Here is a 19496-nt window from a genome sequence, read left to right on the forward strand (position 1 = left end):
AATCCAAACCCATCATTTATTGATAGATACAAATGATTCTTAATGATCAGAGAAGAGCTCATTTCAAACACACCCATAAATTATCTAATTGTTCATCCCTAAAGTTCCATTTCTTGCCAAGAATATATATTTAATATATATAATCCAACACTACTTAGCTTGTAAGACTTCTATTCTGTCTGTGATTCAAAGCAAATCTGACTGAGTAATCTTCCTTTAATAAGACTGAATTAGCCAGAATAGAATAACAAACCCAAATTCACTCCCCTCCATCTTTGCAGAGGCAATATTAAAATCTCCTAAATTTCAATGGATAAAACTTAAGGAATTTCAGGGTGCCTGGATGGCTCAATCAGTTGCTCAAGTCATGGTCCCAGGGTCCTGGGATCAAGCCCTACATCGAGCTCCCTGCTCAGCAGGGAGTCTGCTTCACCCTCTCCCTCTGCTGCTACCCTTGCTTGTGCTGTCTCTCTGTCATAAACATAAATAAAATCTTTAAAAAGAAAAACAAAAAAAACGAGGAATTTCAAGGAACTGACACACACACCATTTAGGTGGTAGGAGAGAGACAGTTTTGAGACACAGCAAGAAGTGAAGGTTCAACACATACATAGCTTTGCTATTTTACTTCTATGAGCTTTAATCTCCATTCCAGTAAAATCAAGACAATAATAGCTACAGTACAGTTAATTATGTGAGTATTAACGATAATGCATGTAAAGCCCCAACACTCAACAAGTTTTCTATTAACAGTAGTCTTCTTTTCTCACATCTCATTCTTGACAGTTTATTATCTATATATGCTGTACAGATGCAAACCTATGCACATATCTAAGTACTAAAGCCTAAACGAGAAACTTACAATTCCCATATAATTTACCCAAAAAGTCGAAAGCATTTCCATAAAGGCAGTATTACCATATTACCATCATCAGATATGCTTTCACTTAGGAAATACCTTCCTTTAGATCAGGGGTCAGCAAATATTATCTGTAAAAAGTTAATAAATATTTTCAGTTTTGCAGGCCTTACCATTTCTTTTTCGTTTTCTTTTTCTTTTTAAAGATTTTATTAACTTGAGGCACCTGGGTGGTTCAGTGGCTTAAGCCTCTCTGTCTTAGGCTCAGATCATGGTCTCAGGGTCTTGGGATCGAGTTCCGCATCAGGCTCTCTGCTCAGCAGGGAGCCTGCTTCCCCTTCCCCCTCTGCCCACCTCTCTGCCTACTTGTGATCTCTCTTGCTGTCAAACAAATAAGATCTTAAAAGAGAGAGAAAGAGAGAGAGAGATTTTTCTTAATTTATTTGAGACAGAGATAGCATAAACAGGGGGAGGGGTAAAGGGAGAGGAAGAAGCAGACTCCCCACTCAGCAGGAAGCCCACAGCGATGCGGGATCCCAGGGCCCCAAGATCATGACCTGAGCCAAAGCCAGATGCTTAACCAACTGAACCACTCAGGCCCATCCAGGCCATACCATTTCTGTCACAACTATATGTCATTGAAGCAAGAAAGCAGCCATAGAGAATACCCACCAAATGGATATGGTGGTATTCAAATTATACTTCTATTTACAAAAATGGGTGGCAAAATGGATTTGGCTTCTGTGTCATGGTTCAGGAACCCCTGGTTTAGATCATTTTGATCATAAGCTGCTGCTTCCCCCCCCCCATTTTGATATTTATTTATTTATCTGAGAGAGAGAGAGACAGAGATAGGGACAAAGAGAGCACATGCAGGAAGAAAGGGAGAAGCAAGCTCCTCCCTGAGCAGGGAGCCTAATGTGGGGCTTGATCCTGGGACCCTGAGATCATGACCTGAGCCAAAGGCAGATGCTTAACCAACTGAGCCACCCAGCTTGAAAATTATATGTAAAATACAGTCTGGTTAAAAGCTTAGAACCAAGGGTCTTTCATTTCTGCATCACCTCTACAGGACTGAATTTTTTTCCCCATTGATATATGGAGACAAGCATCAGTGGTCCACAGCCAGGAACTGAACTGACTGAGTATGAATGACAGAATTACATCTGAAACCAAATCAGATTATATGGCTGGGCAGAGATTCAAGTCAGAAAGTGAGAATATGGAAATGCCAAAGAAACTCTCAAAGTCCTCTAGTCTGAGTTCCAAACTTCTAAGACACAAAGGGAAATAAATATATTTTATATCACAATTCAGTTTCTACATGCATACAGGCATGCAAATATTTATATGCACAGTATGTGTGAACAATCACACTCTTTCAACCGTTATCTTATTCTATGGATCACTAATCCAGTGCTCTTTCTATAAATGAAATAAAATGAAGAGTAGTTGTATGAATCAGGGGAGTAGACAGATATGAAAAAAAAAAAAAAAAAAAGGACTACCAATCCTTTGTCTCAAATACATGTGAGTACCTGTCCACTATGGGAGGGGACCCAGAAGATAGGTGGGAGCAGTCCAAGTTTCCATACCTAACTTCCAGGGCTCGAGATAAAGTCCAAAAATAAGCCTCTGACAGACATGCGCGGCCTGGCAATATGTGACCATCCAACTTCATTATGGAGCTAATGGATGATTAAGTGCCAAACAGCCACAGAAATGATATCACACATGAAAAGAGGTTTATTTAAATATAAGAGGAATATATTAATGAAAGGCACCTCATAGTAGAAAAAAATTAAAATTGCCCAGTCACAGATCAAGAAACTATCAGAGCCAAGATCTGAACCCGGGCACTGTGGGTTCTTTACTCTTAACCTCCCTACATTAAATGGCTCCTCAAAATCAGGGGAGATTAGGTATTTTCCGAATCACCCAGTACAGCTCCCTCCACTGGTCAAATCCGCATGGTATTACTCAACACAGAGCACATTTACCTATCCCACCCATATGATGGTAGTGCTCCATCATTTGAACATAAAACACAGGGAACTTTGAACCACATCACATATCGAAGTCTCTCAGGCTCAATCTCTATACCTAATCAGCCTAGCTGATTAACTAGAAACTTTGGCAAAGAATTTTATTGAAATAGGGTCACTTCAGGCTGAGAATTCATATGTTCACAACACTGTCCTATCCTCCTTGCTTAACAACCTTTACTTCTCACCTCATCTCCCCCAAAACAGGTATAAATAAGAAGCTTTTCTATCTTTGAAAACATTAAAATAAAGTAAAAGCAATTTGTTCTGGAAATTTTTACAGTAGCCTTCACATTAATCCTACTTTTAAAAGCCAGGTATTTTACCCAAGATCATTAGTGTATTTACACAAATTTCTCTTCCTATTTTTTATCCTTGTATCTATCCCAGTAAAATCTCATCTTTTTTGCTTAGCGTTAGATACACAATCTAGACAAACCCATTGAACAAAGTAATGGAGAGTAAATGTACTGAAAAATAAAATTCCCAATTGAAGCCATATTTACATTTCAGTAAAATTGGAAAACCACCCAAGCTCACACTTAAACATCTCTTTGTTTTGTTTTGTTTCTCATGAAGGGATTGCTGGGGGGTTCTACTTCCTGGCTTATTTCAGCCCTTGCTCCTGACTCAGCTCAAGCATGATGGGTAACAGACCATCTTTCATTTATGAAGGGAGTTCTGTGAAATGCTGAAGTCATGTAAAACGGAATTCCACAACCCACCCTCCTAGAGGAAGGGTAAAGATCTGCTTTGAGGCTTTGAATTTAAAGATTTACATCAGACTGGCAAAGGAATCTTAAATACAGCCAAGCACATTTTAATAAGGTCAACAATTCCGTTTTGTAAGACTGTGAAATACACTTCAAGGAAATGATAATCAACTAATTTAGGGAAATAATTAAAATGCATCCCAAAGTAAAAAAAAAAAAAATTCATTAACATGAAGCCCCTTTCTTATCAAAATGATTCTAGACTTGGTGTAATATGTAAGACATACAGGACAATGTTTGGGTTTTCCATAGTTTTTATTTATCTACTTATCTGAGTAGGGAAGGAGCACAGCGATGGGAAGAAGCAGATTCCCAAAGAGCATGTGCCCTATACAGAGCTGGATCTCAGGACTCTGAAATCACGATCATTTGGCTCATGACCTGAGCCAAAATCGAGTGTCAGGTGCTTAAGTGACCGAGCCACCCAGGCACCCCAAGTTTTCCATAGTTTCTAAAACACATTCTTAAAAGAAAAACTATGTTTCTTTCTGCCATTATCTTTATTTAGATAAAGAAAGTTGGATTTCGTTATTTCAGTCTGTATATACACTACTGATACTGGCTGCATTAACCACTTCCTCTAATTCTAAGCATCATTTATACAGTGTTTGGCATCTTGCCAGGTGCACAGCAAACAAGCCACTCCTACAAACCACAAGTAAATCATTCCATTAATATTGAGTGATGCCAGAAACCATATTGTCAGGAATTTCTGTCCCTTTCCTCATAAAGTAAGCATTCCAGGCTTTAACCAAAATTTTGATACAAATTTTACTACAGTCTTTTATCAACTTCTGACCAAACCAGTGCGGCAGCCTGAGTCAAAATAACTTCCTCTTCTCAAGGTTCCTTTCTCAGCTGAGTGCCCACAGTTACCAGTCAGAGGAATCGCCACGAAAAATAAAGATTTCCCAAGTAGCAAAAAACACTGCTACTCACGGATATTTAAGTGACATGTAAGTCAAGTCAATGGCCATTCTGACCTAACAGAGAAAGTCTTTTTTTTTTTTTTTTTAAGATCTCATCTATTCATTTGAGATGGGAGAGGAAGAAGCAGACCCTTTACTGAGCAAGAAGCCCAATGGTGAGGCTTGATTCCAGGACCCTAGGATCATGACCTGAGCTGCAGGCAGACACTTAACCGACTGAGCCACCCAGGTGGCCCAATAGAGAGAGTCTTAACTTGGGAAAATATTGAGTAAGGTTTTATACAGGGCCTCATCAAGATTCAGACCTGCCTGTATCTTCATTTTCTCATCTCTATACCAACTAAAAAAATACCCAATTTGGCTTTACTTTCCCATCTCTACTTCCACCTACTACATAAGAATGCTGTGCCAATTAATTTGAAAAATCTCTCCACAATATCCTGTGGCATTAAAGCTAAATGCTATACACATCTAAGGTATCATTAAGTTAGAATTTTAGTTAGCAAAACAAGTAGGTGAAATCTCTATTCTTGTTTTACACTTACATGAAATGTTTAGAGTAATATGGCCAATAATTTGGAGGATTAGAAGAGGGAAGATGAGCTTACAACAATATCCCATCATTCATGGGCTTTTGTGAAAAGATAAAGCAGCTGTATGGTAACAGACTCAGCTGTATGTCAGAAACTCATGCTACTCCCCAGTAGAACTCCTAAAATATAAACTATCACAATCTAACTACTCTTACATAACAAAAATATTTTAAAGATGTTGACTCTGCCTATATTAGAATTTCAAATGAAACTCAAAAATATTAAAAAGTGCTTCAGTGCAGAAAAGAGGTCTGAGCATAGAAGAGTAATTTAATAGAGATAAGAAGTTAACTTTCTTTTGTTGCAAATTCCATGCTGATCAGAGCAGTAGATATAACATCTACAGACTTGCAATAGCCTTGTCTCATCATGTTTAGATTGGCTGAAGCTTTATATCCCATTTATTTAACATTCTTAATTTTCCCTTCAGTTCTTGCTCTAAAACATAATGACTGACTTTAAATCTATCCAACTGTACAGTTTACTGATTAAAGGCAAACACATTTCTTCAAAAGGAAACATAAAAACCTGGAAATTTCTAATTCCAAATATGAGGGGTTGAGAAGCTGGCAAATAAGATTTGAATAACAGATTAAAAGTGGTAGCACGTGAGGACAGCATGTGAAGTCTGGATCTGCTGTGCAGAGTAGGACAGCCTTCCTGTCTCACTGTTCACCTAAACCTAGAGCTTCTATTTTGGAATTTTCAACTCTCTAAAAACAGACAAAATAAAAGGCATTATTACAACATGGAGCTGACAAGGCCATCCTAGCAAATAATTAGTAAAAACAAATTGCCCCTAATTAATGTCCCAATAAACTTAAGCAAAGCCTGTCATGCTCACTATTCAAATTCAAGTAAAGGCAAATTCCAATAAAATGAGCAATTTTTTGGCCATAGCATTTGCAAAATGTCAAAGGACTGAGAATATCTAGTATTGATAGTACATGGAGTAACAACAGGAAGGGCAAAGGGCACTTTGGTTTTATATACCAAAGTTGTTAATCACTTACTTTCTAAACCTGCAATTATATTTCTAGAAACTTACCCTACATAAATGTTCACAATACGTGCAGTCCTGAGTCCTACAAATACAACCCAGGACTACCAACTCCCCTGAAAACCAAAACAAATTATTTATGGGGCTCTCATGATACCCAAAGACAACAAGACTACCTCCAAGCCTGAAGGGCACTTCCAGCAATAGTGCTTGCAAATAAAATCCCAAACTTCAAGCTAATGAACACTAGTAAGGTATTATAATAGTTATTTTACACAGCGAACCTAAATATTCAACATTATCAACTAGCAAAGATAAAAACAAAGCAAACTTTAATAAGCAATATAGAATTCAGCAATTATCTGGCAAATGTTGACAGAGTCAATTAAAATATCTTAAGATATTAGGCAAAGAAATGTTGACTCAAGTGCACAAACGGAAAGAAGAAGGTGTCATAGGAGATAGATGATGTAAAAGTATCCCTCCTCAGCTACCGATTTTCACCTGGCTATTTAAGCACATTGGGAAAAACAAACACAGGGAAACCACTTACGAGAAGTAACATTTTATGATAAACCATCCAAGATAAGATTGATTACAGCAATAGCATTGTTAAGTCAGCCAAAAATAAAATTATCTGAAAGAATGGCTTTGAGTATAACTTCCTAGTATTTTCCTGACATCTAATAGCATAACTTAGCTCCTTTTCACTTATCACTTCAGCAACTTCAGGTCTCATCTGAAAGTACAACCAGAATGCAAAACAGCATTAGGGTATAATAGAGAGCTAAACATGTCAATAGCATTTCTGATTATCTGCAAAGGATAAGTTTAAAACTTTGTCAGAGAATGCATTTATATACATATTTCCACATGAAATGCTTGGACCATGATTGGGACTATCTAGCTACTACTCATAACTTTATTTAATTCAAAAATTTTCTAATAATCTAGTAAATCTAATAAAATAAATAGCAGAGTAAGCTGCTAAAATAAAAATCTATTCCTAGAAACAGCATTTTCAATTTGTGAAATACAACAAAAATCAACTAGAGAAATCACATGATACATTTATTAGGGGAAACAGAAAAATATCCTCCAATTCAAGTACCTTCCTAAGTCCTCTTATCTCTCAAGTTCATGTTTATTTTTAGTCTATAATCAGGATGTTAACATAATTTTTATTTAGATCAATATGATGCACGAAGGAAGTAGGGCCAGAGGAACCAGAGCATGAAAATCATAGTAGAGAGCAACAATCAGCTGACAATCCTGATAGATGTATTTGACTAAGATTCTTTCAGGAGACAGTCTACAGAATAGGCAGTAACAGAAAGAAGGGCTCCTGGATTAGAAAAAATAGGTGATAGAGATCTGGAGCAATGAAAGGATCTCTTGGAGAAGGAACAGAATGGGGGATAATAGAGTGCTGAGCTAAAGACTAAGAGATTAAAGAGTGCTAGAGTTTGGAAGGTGGGGGATCAGAGACCACTGAGGTAAGGCCTCAATGGACAGAAGAGAGGAGTTTGTGACCTAGTCAATCTAAATAGCAAAGCCATAATCCAGGTATAACTCGCAGACCACTCATGATACCATGAATTGTGTGAAGTTAAGAATTTTAAGAACTGCCTGTATATACATACACAGCAGGTTTTCAGGTGAGTAAGAGGCATTCAGATTCTTGCTCAAGGGGTTTTAACCTCCAGCCTGGTAAGGACTGTCCACATCCAAAAGGAAATGTGTGAGGTTGGAAAGCTTCTTCCCGTTGTGATCAGATGAACAAGCAAGTATCCCTCCTACAAAAGGAGAATCACCCATTTATAGGATTCTGAAGTCCACCTCCACTCCTCCCCTTGATAATCCATAAAAGCAATTGGCTATGTTTCACATTAGGATTTGTTTTTCATGTATTTGAGGCATCTTGTTAAAACAGAAAAAAAGGACTCCTTTTTAATGTGGAAATATTGGCAATAACATGGTCACGTGTTCAAGAAAAATTGTTTCTACCAAAACATCAAAAGGCATTAAAAAGTCAGTGACCAGTCATGTGGCCTCACTCCAAGCTGCAGCAATGTCTACAAAATACAGACTTGAACTAGGGTATCTGTGATTTCTTTAAGACAACAAAAGCTCAATGAGTGAAAGTCTATCAAATCTGACTCAGTGGCATTAATTACATCTCCAAGGGTGAAGTGAGAATTGTGTGAGTCAAAGAATAAAATTTTATAGTACTATAAAACACTGGTCTAGAAGTCACAAGGGAAGGGAACTGCAGGGTAAGTAATTGAAGGCAGGAGAGTTGACTTCCTGCCCAATCACTAATTTGGCTGAGCCTTTAGTGGTAAAACTTTCTTCCCAGCCTTAAATTTATATTCACAGTAACAACCATAGCCTCCAAAAGAAAATCAAATGAACACTCTCCTCTTCTTAAACATTTAAGATACAATGTAAATCTCTCCAAGGATCCAGGGTGCCAGGCATATCATACCTTTTCCAAATCTCAATGTTACCATGGAGAAAAGTCAGATCTAAACCAGTCAACATTATTGCACACATTACACACCAGAACGTACAAATAAGTGTTTTCATTCAGAGAAGGGAAAAGGAGATTTTTAAAGTTTCCATTCCTAAATTGAAAGCAGTTTTACCTCAACTGTAGGATCAGATCTATTCTTTACATATGGACAGCTTCAAGTGATATAAGTAACAGCAAATTACAATATGCATCATTTGGTATGCAGTTTTGCAATTGTAATCTTTAGATGAATTGGAATTCACAAACAAGATTCAGACAGGCTTTATGAATTTCCAAGGGGATTAATGAAAATATCTGGCCAGAATACAAAGTATAGCAACAACAGTTATTATTAACATACAAAAATATTTAACACAGTTGACAGCATATTAAACTAGATAAACATTAGTATTTTTTTCAATTTAAAAATCATATATATGCTCACCAACCAGAGATAACCAGTGCTAACATTTTCATGTGCATTTCTTACTGGGTTTTCCAACACTGTATTTTCTTACTGCTTATTGACAATATTTAGGAAAGCCACTCACTTTTTTTATTTTTTCCTAATTTAGCATACCCAAACATTTTGCAAATGCTCTCAGTCTAATAATGTTACTAGTTGATATTACTGGGACTTCTAAGTAGAAACTCCTATTTTCTAAATAATGCTAAGTTTGTTCTCCTTTGTGTGTAGTATTATTTAAATCCACAGGAATCTCTAAGCCAATATTAATAATGGTGATACCGAACAGATACTAATTAATTAATGCTCCTCCTACTAGCTGGAGCATGACCTTTTCAGTAGGTTAGTATCTCTCTCCACTCATCCTCGGTGCTACTTCTGATCAGGCTGGTATTCTTGAGGCACCAGGCAAGACGAGTGATAAAAGCTGTGGCAGTGTCGGAGGTGGGAAGAGAAACTGCTGTTGTAACAGCAGAGGAGGAAGCCACAGCAGCCATACAAGCTAATGCTGACCAAGCGGCCACCATGTACCAGGACCTGCTCCGAGACTTCATGCGAAGTAATTCACCTAATCCTCACGCCAAAACCTAAAAAAGTGGCACTATTAGTACGTCCATTTTAGAGATGAAGAACCTAAGGTAAGCTTAGTTTACCTGTGATTTGTTCAAGTCATACTGCTGGTAAGGCACCAATCCAGGATCCAAATCCAAGGAAGGTGGACATTTCTGAACTTCCTTCAAATGGATGAAAGGAAGCACTTCAAAGGGAAGAGCAGCATCAAACTCAAGGAGAAAGCCAACAGGCAAGCCGGGTATTACCAAATCAAAAACACAGATTGGACAAGCAGTCACAAACTGCAGGCCAGATACCACCACCGTGGCCTACAAATACTGGATTAACACAAGATGTTTTTGCACAAACTATGGCAAATCACAAGAGTTTCCTCAGGAGAAGCAGATTTCATGCTCCAAACCCTCCCACGTAGTCAAGTAATGGCTTCTTCTTGGTTCAAGCCAGAAATTTTTTTTTTAAGATTTTATTTATCTATTTGACAGACAGAGATCAGAAGTAGCGAGAGAGGCAGGCAGAGACAGAAGGGGAAGCAGGCTCCCTGATGTGGGGCTTGATCCCAGGACCCTGAGATCATGACCTGAGCCAAAGGCAGAGGCTTAACCCACTGAGCCACCCAGGCACCCCAAGGCAGCAAATTTTAAATAAGCAATTGGCACTGGCCCTCTTCCACTCCATTGTCCCTGTGCCTTCTCTTGGAGAGAGGAAGGATGCCTAGTCTCATTTCAGCAGCTGTGACTCAGCTGTCCACTCTACAAGCCCACACCAAGAATGTGGACATCCTTTCAGAGATGCCATTTACAGGCAAGAAATTGTTGGGAGAGCAAGGATACCCGCCTGTTTCAGTTTGCAACTCTTTTGTGTAATAAATATCCTTAACCCAGCTTACCTCAGCATCTACAACCCCTACATTTCTTCAGTTCTTTACTAGAACTAGCTATTTGAAGATGAGGACTATATTTAAGCCCGCCTACATACTGCTAAGGCAGGGCAAGGCAGTGACCTTCTAACCTGACTCCTGATAGAGTTCAAAGCAATCCCATAAAGAAGGAGAAACACAACATCAAGGGTATCTGCCAAGTGTCCATCTGCATGAAGTGCTGCTCACTCACTGCATAAAAGGAACATTCATGTGCCCCGTCCCTCAAGAAGTCCACCTTAGTTTTGTTTCTTTGTTCGTTTTTAGGAAAATGCCAGGCTCCGTTTGTTCTGAATGTTCATTTACTTAAAAAGTGAAGTTATTTGAAAATGTGAAGAGCTGCAAAAGATCCTGAAGCCCATTGAGTACGATTCTCCACCCAGTACAGGAATGTCTTCTAGCATTTCAGGACAGATGGCCTCACGGCATCTGCTTGGATAGTTGCACACCCTTCGTGGTAAGGCAGGACCTCTGGGGTATCAGTGGTATTCCCCCATGATGGCTTTGAAATCCCTTGACCACTGGCATTGCAATCGCATGACATTTGTGATGACATTTTCAAAGACTACCTCCTATAGAGTGTCGTACAACTATTAGACTTCAGAACTGGAAAGGACTCTAGGGATCATTTAAGCCCAGGTCACTTTCTGTTTAATCTAGACCACAGCCTAGGTTCAGTGAGCCTATAGGTACACATAGGTTCAGCTTAACCTCTAACATTCACTAATCAAGGATCACCCTCCCATTCTGAGCCAACCTCTCAAAACAAAGCCTCATTTCTTTTTTTTTTTTTCTTTTTCTTTCTTTTCCTTTTTTTTTTTTTTTTTGGATGAGAATTCACTGGGTCTCACCAGGACAGTTTGGCTTATAATCTGTCTTAGCCCGAGCCCAGGCAGGTGGTACTTCACAAAGAGATAATTCCTCCCAAGTGCCAAGTCTCTCAAAGTTCAAGGGTAGGAAGTCATTTGCATCCCAGATGGGAGGAAGAGAAGCAGTGGGCTGGCCCCAGACTGCAGAAGCCCTGGTTTGGGGCAGTGGGCACACAGACACTGGCCCCCTTAGCCCTGGAAGGGTACTAATTCTTCCTTCTATTGAGGAACAATGACCAGGTAGGCAGTTGGGGTGAGGAAAAGGAACTTGGGACTTTCGGCAGGCCCATATACAAGTATACAACCTCTCCTTTGGCAAACACACAGACACACACATACACACACTCATGTCCTCCTCTCCTTGCTCCTACTTCCCTTTATTTTCCCCATAAAGGTCTGTTTCACAAAGCTTCATTTCTGTCGACTTTTTCTTATTCAAAGTGAAATCCATTTGTAACTTTTCTCTTTCTATCCTATGTAATTGACAAGGAAATGGCAGGAACTGCATCAGAAGCACACAGTCTAGATTAGGTAAATGGTCCTAAATCCAGTAATTTCAGTTTTTCTCTGATAAAATTTCTTTAATTTCTGCTCACTTGCTCACATGATTCAAGGGTCAACACAACCTGGTTGAGCTATTCTCTGCATGTCACCTTCCAAATCTCCTTCCTAGCATCCTCAGAATTCTCTGATGCCAAGGCTGCTATGTGAAAAATAAAAAGGAAAAGAGACTTTTCTTTAGGAAATAATCGTATTTACTCTTAAGAAAAATCTGGATGAGGCATCATATATAAACTTGTGCTTCATGTCCAAGGCCACAAGACAATTACCACAATTAAAGAAAGCTTTTCCTTTTAAAGAACAATGGTTTATTATTTTAATAAGCACAGAAGAGCTGTATTCATATTTCCGTCGTGAAAAAGGTACCATTTGAGACATAATCTGAGAAGTTAAAAAAAATCCCTTTTTTATTTTCACCTATCATTCTCATAAACCACTTTGGCGAAGATGACTCTTGAGGATAATTTCCATTTGTCAAGTCCCCTTCTCTTCTGAAAAGGACAGACTTGAGCTAAGGAGCAGTATCTGAAACCAAGAGGCCACCGACAAGCCTTACAGAAGAGAAAGCCATGAAAAAAGGACCTTAATCCAATAATTGTTACAATTACAATTACATCAAGTCCCCATCTTTAAAAGACTCTTAGTGTTTATTTGTTCAATCACAGTAGCCTGTGTGAATATAGCAAGATCCATGGCACAAAGGAAGGTCTGAATAAAAACTGCTGAAATAATTGAAATTATAAAATGAAAAACGTCATTCTTCTACATGGTTTTAAAAAAAACTTGGTTGTATTAAATTTGTGATGGTTAGGATTAAATACTTGGGGCTAATAATATCTTTACAGGTGACATCAGAGCTCAATCAATCTAGTTACCAATAAAGAATTCAATTCAATAAGCATTTATTGAAGAACCTGTAATACTGGTACTATACTAGATATTGAGAATACATAGGCAAAAAAGTGCCTGACATAAAGGGGGCTACAGATATATAAGTAAATTATTATAGTATGAAAAATATACTTCACATGTATAGCAATAGGACAATAAATGATCAATAAGCACTATACTCAGGTAGGCAGTCAAAAAAACTTCTCTGTAATGGACATATTGAACTAAGTTCTGAAGGAAGAATGAAGACCAAAGAAAACAGTACAAAAACAGGGATGACCAAAATTGGATTAACTTTGTTTTGTGGCAGTATTAGGTTCAAGAGAGGGATGCTAAGAGAAGATCTGGAGAGATATACAATACTCAGTAATACCTGGCATTGTGTGTCATGCTGAGGATCATGGACTAACCTTTGTAAGTAAGGGACAAAAGTGAAATTTGTTTTAAAAAAGACTGCATTGGCAATAGTACAATGAACCAGCTGTAGCAGGCCCCACACAAGAAAGACAAGATTTAAAGAAGTGAATGCAATAGTCTGGGTGAGACTATACTGTTAGTATAATGGTAAAGAGATGTTTCCTTTTTTGTAAGTGTTGGGGAAAACCACATAGGAGCGCCTGCGTGTCTCAGTCAGTTAAAGTGCCCCGCTCTTGATTTGAGCTCAAGTCATGAACTCAGAGTCATGAGATCAAGTCCTGTTTCAGTCTCTGTGATGGGCATGGAGCCTGCTTGAAAGTCTTTCTCCCCGTTCCCTTTGCCCTTCCCCTTTAAAAAAAAGAAAAACATGTAAAACTATAAATTGATAATTAAAATCATTTACAAACTCAATAAGTCTTGGCTTTCCTTTAGAATTAAAATCAGAGAAGACACTGGTACACAAACACATTTTAAAGCAAATGAGAATGTCCTATCATTCAGTAGATATTTACTAAGCAAAGACAAATCATATAGAAGCAGAAAATATTATCTAAGATTCATATCCTCCCTTGTTTTTAATAGTACTCTGGCACGCAAAGAAAAAATAATTATTTCTTTTTCCCTTAGGATAATGTTTCACATTTGCAGAATATGAACTAGTTAGGCTTAATACATGGTCCAGGATTAAGGATATGTGGTATGTGTAAGGGTTAAGAGGGCCTAGGAGTTAAAACAGTAAGATAAGATGAGCCATTATAGTCATAAATAGGAAAAAAACAGAAAGTTAACTCTAACTTCAGAATTGCTCTATGAATAACAGAATTCTCCTTGAACCATATACAATGATAGGCCATTAAATATCAGCACCTCCAACAAGAAGATTATATACTATTTATACATAGAAAAAATATAATGGTTAATAACGCAAATTCAAAAAACAATACTGTTACAATGTAAAATAGGGAGTCATTTGATAATACTAACAGGAACATTTCACCTTAATACAAGAAAACTAATTTGTTGGTATATCAGTAGAAATTCTTTCCTAATATATTATATCATAAATCACTCCAACTTCACTAGCAAGTATTTAATACTCAGGTAATAAGGCTGAGCCTTCCATTTTGATTTGCTTAATAAAAAGAAAAATTTCTTTAATCATAGCAATATTTTTGTCAGTCTCTGTTCCTTAATTTTTTCACTTCTAATAATACTGTCATGAATTGAGGGTCCACTTTTCTTCCTTGAGGAACAAACAGCATTCCACAGTGAATCTCATTTACCTGATGTGGATGAGAAAAAACAAAAAGAATATGGTCCTTTTCATCTCTAATTCCCAGAGATATTCTCAGCAACTCTGCTTCCACCCTTCACAGTCTGGGGTAATGGAATGCACTACTTCCTACCCATACCCATGAGATGAAAGGCAAAGTAAAAATGGTTCAGCTGCAAGTGGGTGTGTTTGTTTATTGAGATTTTTTTTAAATATATACATGTAAAGGATAGATACTAACATTTCATTAGAAACTCTATCTGCTCACCAAAAAGTTAATGCTTTTTACCAAGATAACATTTTCTGAGTTCTATTTATCATAAAGTTAAAAGGATTTAAAATCCATTAGGCACCATTTTCTTAGCATAATCGTAGTTCCTTTAAACTCTCCCTCCACAAAATTCCAAATACCCTAAACAAAATTTTCCTTTAGGAAAAAAATGTGGTTTGAACCAGAGACCACAGTCCTTATTAAAACATTTTTTGGATGTCCTAAAGCATGCACTGTAACCATAGACCTATGCCACTACATCGTGCAAAGGTGTCCTTGGGGATCAGCCTGTCTCTTCCTCAGTACCAGAACACTACTAAAAAGAAGCAACAAAGAACTAACTTGGGCATAACATAACTCTTCCAAAGTTTAAATGTTGCATAGAGTTGTCTGACTTTTTAATAAAACCACCTTCTTGCCTACACCATTCTCTTTCACTATGCCCATTTTTAATGTCTCCCCTGCTCACTCTAATGATTCCCTCTAGCTCTGGAAAGCACTGTCACCAATCCACACCTTTCCCTCAATATACTCCATCAATTACATAAAGGCTTTGTCCTCATTCCTTTCTGAAATTCTTACCAAAACTTTGTGAAGAAATCTCCAAATGTCTATAAATTCCCAGAATCCAATGATCCCAAATAAAGTATAAATTGTAGTACTAGGGTTCTTTTTTATCTTACCACATGAAGTTCAGAAAACACTTTGGGGTAAAAAGCCTTTGGGGCCTGGGGGTCATTATTTGATACATTAGACCCATTCTATTCAATCTGTGTAATACAGATCAATGAAGGAAGAAAATGGAGGCTGAAACTTTAGTTTAGTTAGTTGACTCTTTCAAATAATGAAAAGTGAAAAAACAGAGAACTAAAGTTCAATGGGAAACCAACCTAAGAACCTGCAGAAGACTTGAATTTCCAGGCGCCCCTCACCGGCAGTGCTGAGGAGCCAGGGCAAGACCGATTCTGGAGTGGAAAGGATCACTCACTGTTTGTGTCCCTTCCCCCCCCACCCACCAAAAAAGCTGTTAAGCAAAAGTGGTGAAGAAAACATCTGTTCCTCCAAAGCCTTCCCTCCAGAAAAGAAAACCCCAAGAGCTCTCAATGCTGTGTTTCCACCCTTCCCAACATTAACCTTTTACTCTTATGGAAACTCAGGAGGTGGGTTTAGTTAGGTACATAGCAAATGAATAATCATGCCAACATTGAACATGCATTAGATTTACTTTGTTGTGAGTCTATGCCATTACCTTTCCAAACTTTAGTTCATATACACTTAGTCCACTTTGCACATGGCTTAAAATATGGCTACCTATTTTCCCTAAAAGGGGGAAGGGAATGCTGTCATTGGCTATAAAGTTTACAGAGAAAAAAAAAAAAAAGAGCCAACTTAAACAACTATGACAAATTGACAGAAAAATATATACATTGTTTCAGTGAGGCTGAAACTCTGGGAATAATCTTTTATTCTGACACAGAGTGAAATTAATCATTTAATATAAACATAGGTCTCCAAACTGATTTGTACAATTATGCCTGAAAGTCCTCCTAGTAAAAAACTAAAAGGTATATTTTCCCCTCTTTGATCTGTGAATCAACGGTTGTTTAAAATCAATAAATGTTTAATTACCACCTACTAAATCCAAGACTCTACACTAGATACACAGAACATGCTTTGACAAATGAGACCTTGCTGATACTCTCAGAGAGTGTAGAGCTCCATGGAGAAGCCTGGGAAAGGATACAAAACACAACCACACAGAGCGATCTGTGGTAATTACAACAGAAAGTGTGAGCAAAATTATGTAAGTGCTCAGAAGATGGCAGGGAAGCAATCCTACATTTGCCACTTATGGTTGAGAAGATTTTATGGAAATGGCAGCATTAAGACTAAGCCATACACATTTTTGCCAACAACAGCTGAAGGAGAACATTCAAACTGTGGGAACAGCATAGGACAGAAAGCCACAGGGTGTTGGGGAACCATGCATTATGCAGCTTATACCCAAGTCAGAAAAACACCAGTAAAGATAGAAATTAGATGGTTGCTTTTAGTATAATCATCTTCAACTCTGGCCAAAATGACAGAATCCAGTTTCAGTATTTGGAAGAGATTCTCTGAGCCCAGGTGAGAGACCCTTACTTCCTACCTCAGTGGCCGGTCTGTGTCTCTCAAACTTTACCACTTTTCCTACGTCACTTGCTGGTTGCTTGTATACAACACAATCATTCATTTTCAGATTCTTTAAAATCACTATTTTGACTCGACAGTAAACAAAAATTTACTGTATTTTTTGTACATGAACTGGTAGAGAAAACCATTAAAATAGTTTACCTTTTTTAAAAATGATAAAGCAACGAAGTTTGGGGTAGAAAACAATCTCACCACATAACATAAAACTGGAAAATATAATTGAGTCTATGAACTTGGAAAGCTAGAGCAAAAGGGGGAATGAAAGCAGAAGAGGGGCACCAGCTCTCAGAAACATCTCATGAGTATTTTTTTTCATTGGTGATTGTGTCAGAATATATTAGTCGATCTTTCATCCAAAAATGTGGAAATAAGATAAGAGTGGGAAATAAGAAATTATTGTGTGGTTGGGTGTTTTCCTTTCCTTCTTTTTTAATCTAACAGAAATACTGTTCTGATAAAGATTTGAAATGTGTTAAGTAGTAAGAACAGGATTTTTTACAAAGCACTCAGGACTATCTTCTCAGGCATTCACCCTTCCAGAGTTACAATCCATTTCATGAAGGAGAGACTTGATAAATATACAAGAAAGCCCCTCTCTGCTTCCCACCCCACACAATAAACCCAAAATGAATTGCTAAATAGTAGAATTAGTCAGAAATGTTGTTCTTCTTTAGCTGGGATCACAAAGATCTGCGTACAAAAAGCAGAGCTAGAGGTTGATTATAATGACAGAATTATCATCACATAATAATTCTTCAAGCTCCATCATAAATCTGAGAAGCTACAATTCTGTTCTTAAAATCCTTCTGGTATAAAAAAGGTCTGGGTTTGGTTACCGTTCTGGCAGGCTTGTAAGAACACCTTACTCTCATAGACTAACAATTCATGATTCATGAGGCTAGATCCATTCAAACACACACACACACACACACACACACACACACACACACACACACCCCACACACACATTGCTAAGCAACATACAAAGGCTTACCCACCTCTGAGTCCAGGCCAGCAACCAGGAGCCAACAGAGCTGCTTTGTATGGAGTTGCTTCAGCCTACAACCCCCGTTGTACACTGTAGATTTTCTAAAGTGCGTTGATAAAATGTTACGTTTAATTTTTCATGATGCATTATTTTCCCCATGCACATGTTTTAATCTGTTATTTAAGCTATGAACTTAATGTCATACTTCTCATGTGTGTGCAAGCATATGTATGTGTACAAATGATTTTATTACCTTATAATCACTATAATAAAAACCCAATCTTCTCCATTCCCCTGCAACAAATATAACTATCTGTGAACTGAAGTACCACAAAAATTTCTTATCCTCACTTTGGAAAAATAAGCATGTGCCACTATGAAAATTCATCCAGATACAAGTACTGACAATTTATTCAGAAAATTGCAAACTAAGTAACATGCAAGTCATTATTTTTTTTACAGCAGCCACACATGGGATTTGGGCCCAGCCGCCAGCTATCTGAGGTGGGTCTACTGCCTCCTCAGCCCTAATCAACATGCTTATTCAGGCTGCTGCACCGTCTGGTCCACAGACCTTATTCCCTTACCACAGTGAATTGGCACCAGGGTGGGACCAAACCCAACACAACAGGATTCTCTGCCTGGAATTTTGGATCCAATTAAGACTCAATCCGCTGACAAAAATCATGACCTAAAATCTGGGAACTCTCAATGATCGTACCATTGTATGAGAAACGGTGAGAAAAAGGGTGTACCTCAAAGAAAGAAAACTGAAGCCAACACACAAAGAGAAATAGAGAAGTAAAATGAAGATGTGCCCTGAGGGGTTTCGTGTCCCAGTTCTTCTCATTCCAGAGGTCAGACTGCATGCCTGGCCTCCCCCTGGCTGTTGTTTACTTTTCAGTTCATCCCTGGACTTCATTACATTCCCATGTAGCTTTCTCATATATTCCCCTTTCCCCGCCAAACAGTCAGAACTTTGTCTATAATCAAAAGATCTTAACTAACACATCAGTCCCATGAATGCTTTTCTCCCCCGAGAACTCAAAATAAAAAGTATCACAGATGTCTTTTAGAAAATAAACTCAGCATTGCTGCTCTTTAGAAATACTGAAAAACAGAGGTTAAGAGGTTGAAGTGACTCACATAATAACCTAGGCAATCAGCAGTATACATACTGTGCTAAAATAAAAATTTTCAAAATTAACTCTTCTTTGTTCCCTAATCTATGTGGTTCAAACTCAACCCTAGCACACAGTCATCTTAAAACAGGTTCAGCTCTCTCTGCCAATTAAAAACCCTTTGATGAGTCAAGTTGGGTGTGGTCTTTTTTGAGCACCTAAGATCACATTAAAATGTCTGGC

At 37.9% G+C, this 19496-nt stretch overlaps 1 protein-coding gene across 14 annotated transcripts in view; it reads right to left on the reverse strand.

Moving 5' to 3' along the window:
- Positions 1–19496, reverse strand: part of PTPRK (protein tyrosine phosphatase receptor type K) — a 549502-nt gene that overhangs the window by 431455 nt on the left and 98551 nt on the right. The window contains exon 1 of one of the 14 annotated variants that reach the window (XM_032862514.1): positions 17286–17303. The exons of the other annotated variants lie outside the window; for them this stretch is intronic. The gene's annotated coding sequence lies outside the window, so the exon portion shown is untranslated. Of the gene's footprint in view, positions 1–17285; positions 17304–19496 lie in introns of those variants that run through there. 14 annotated transcript variants of the gene reach the window in all.

This window comes from Lontra canadensis, unplaced genomic scaffold (genome assembly GCF_010015895.1).
Source record: "Lontra canadensis isolate GAN:19392208 unplaced genomic scaffold, GSC_riverotter_1.0 scaffold23, whole genome shotgun sequence".
Taxonomy (NCBI): Eukaryota; Metazoa; Chordata; class Mammalia; order Carnivora; family Mustelidae; genus Lontra; species Lontra canadensis.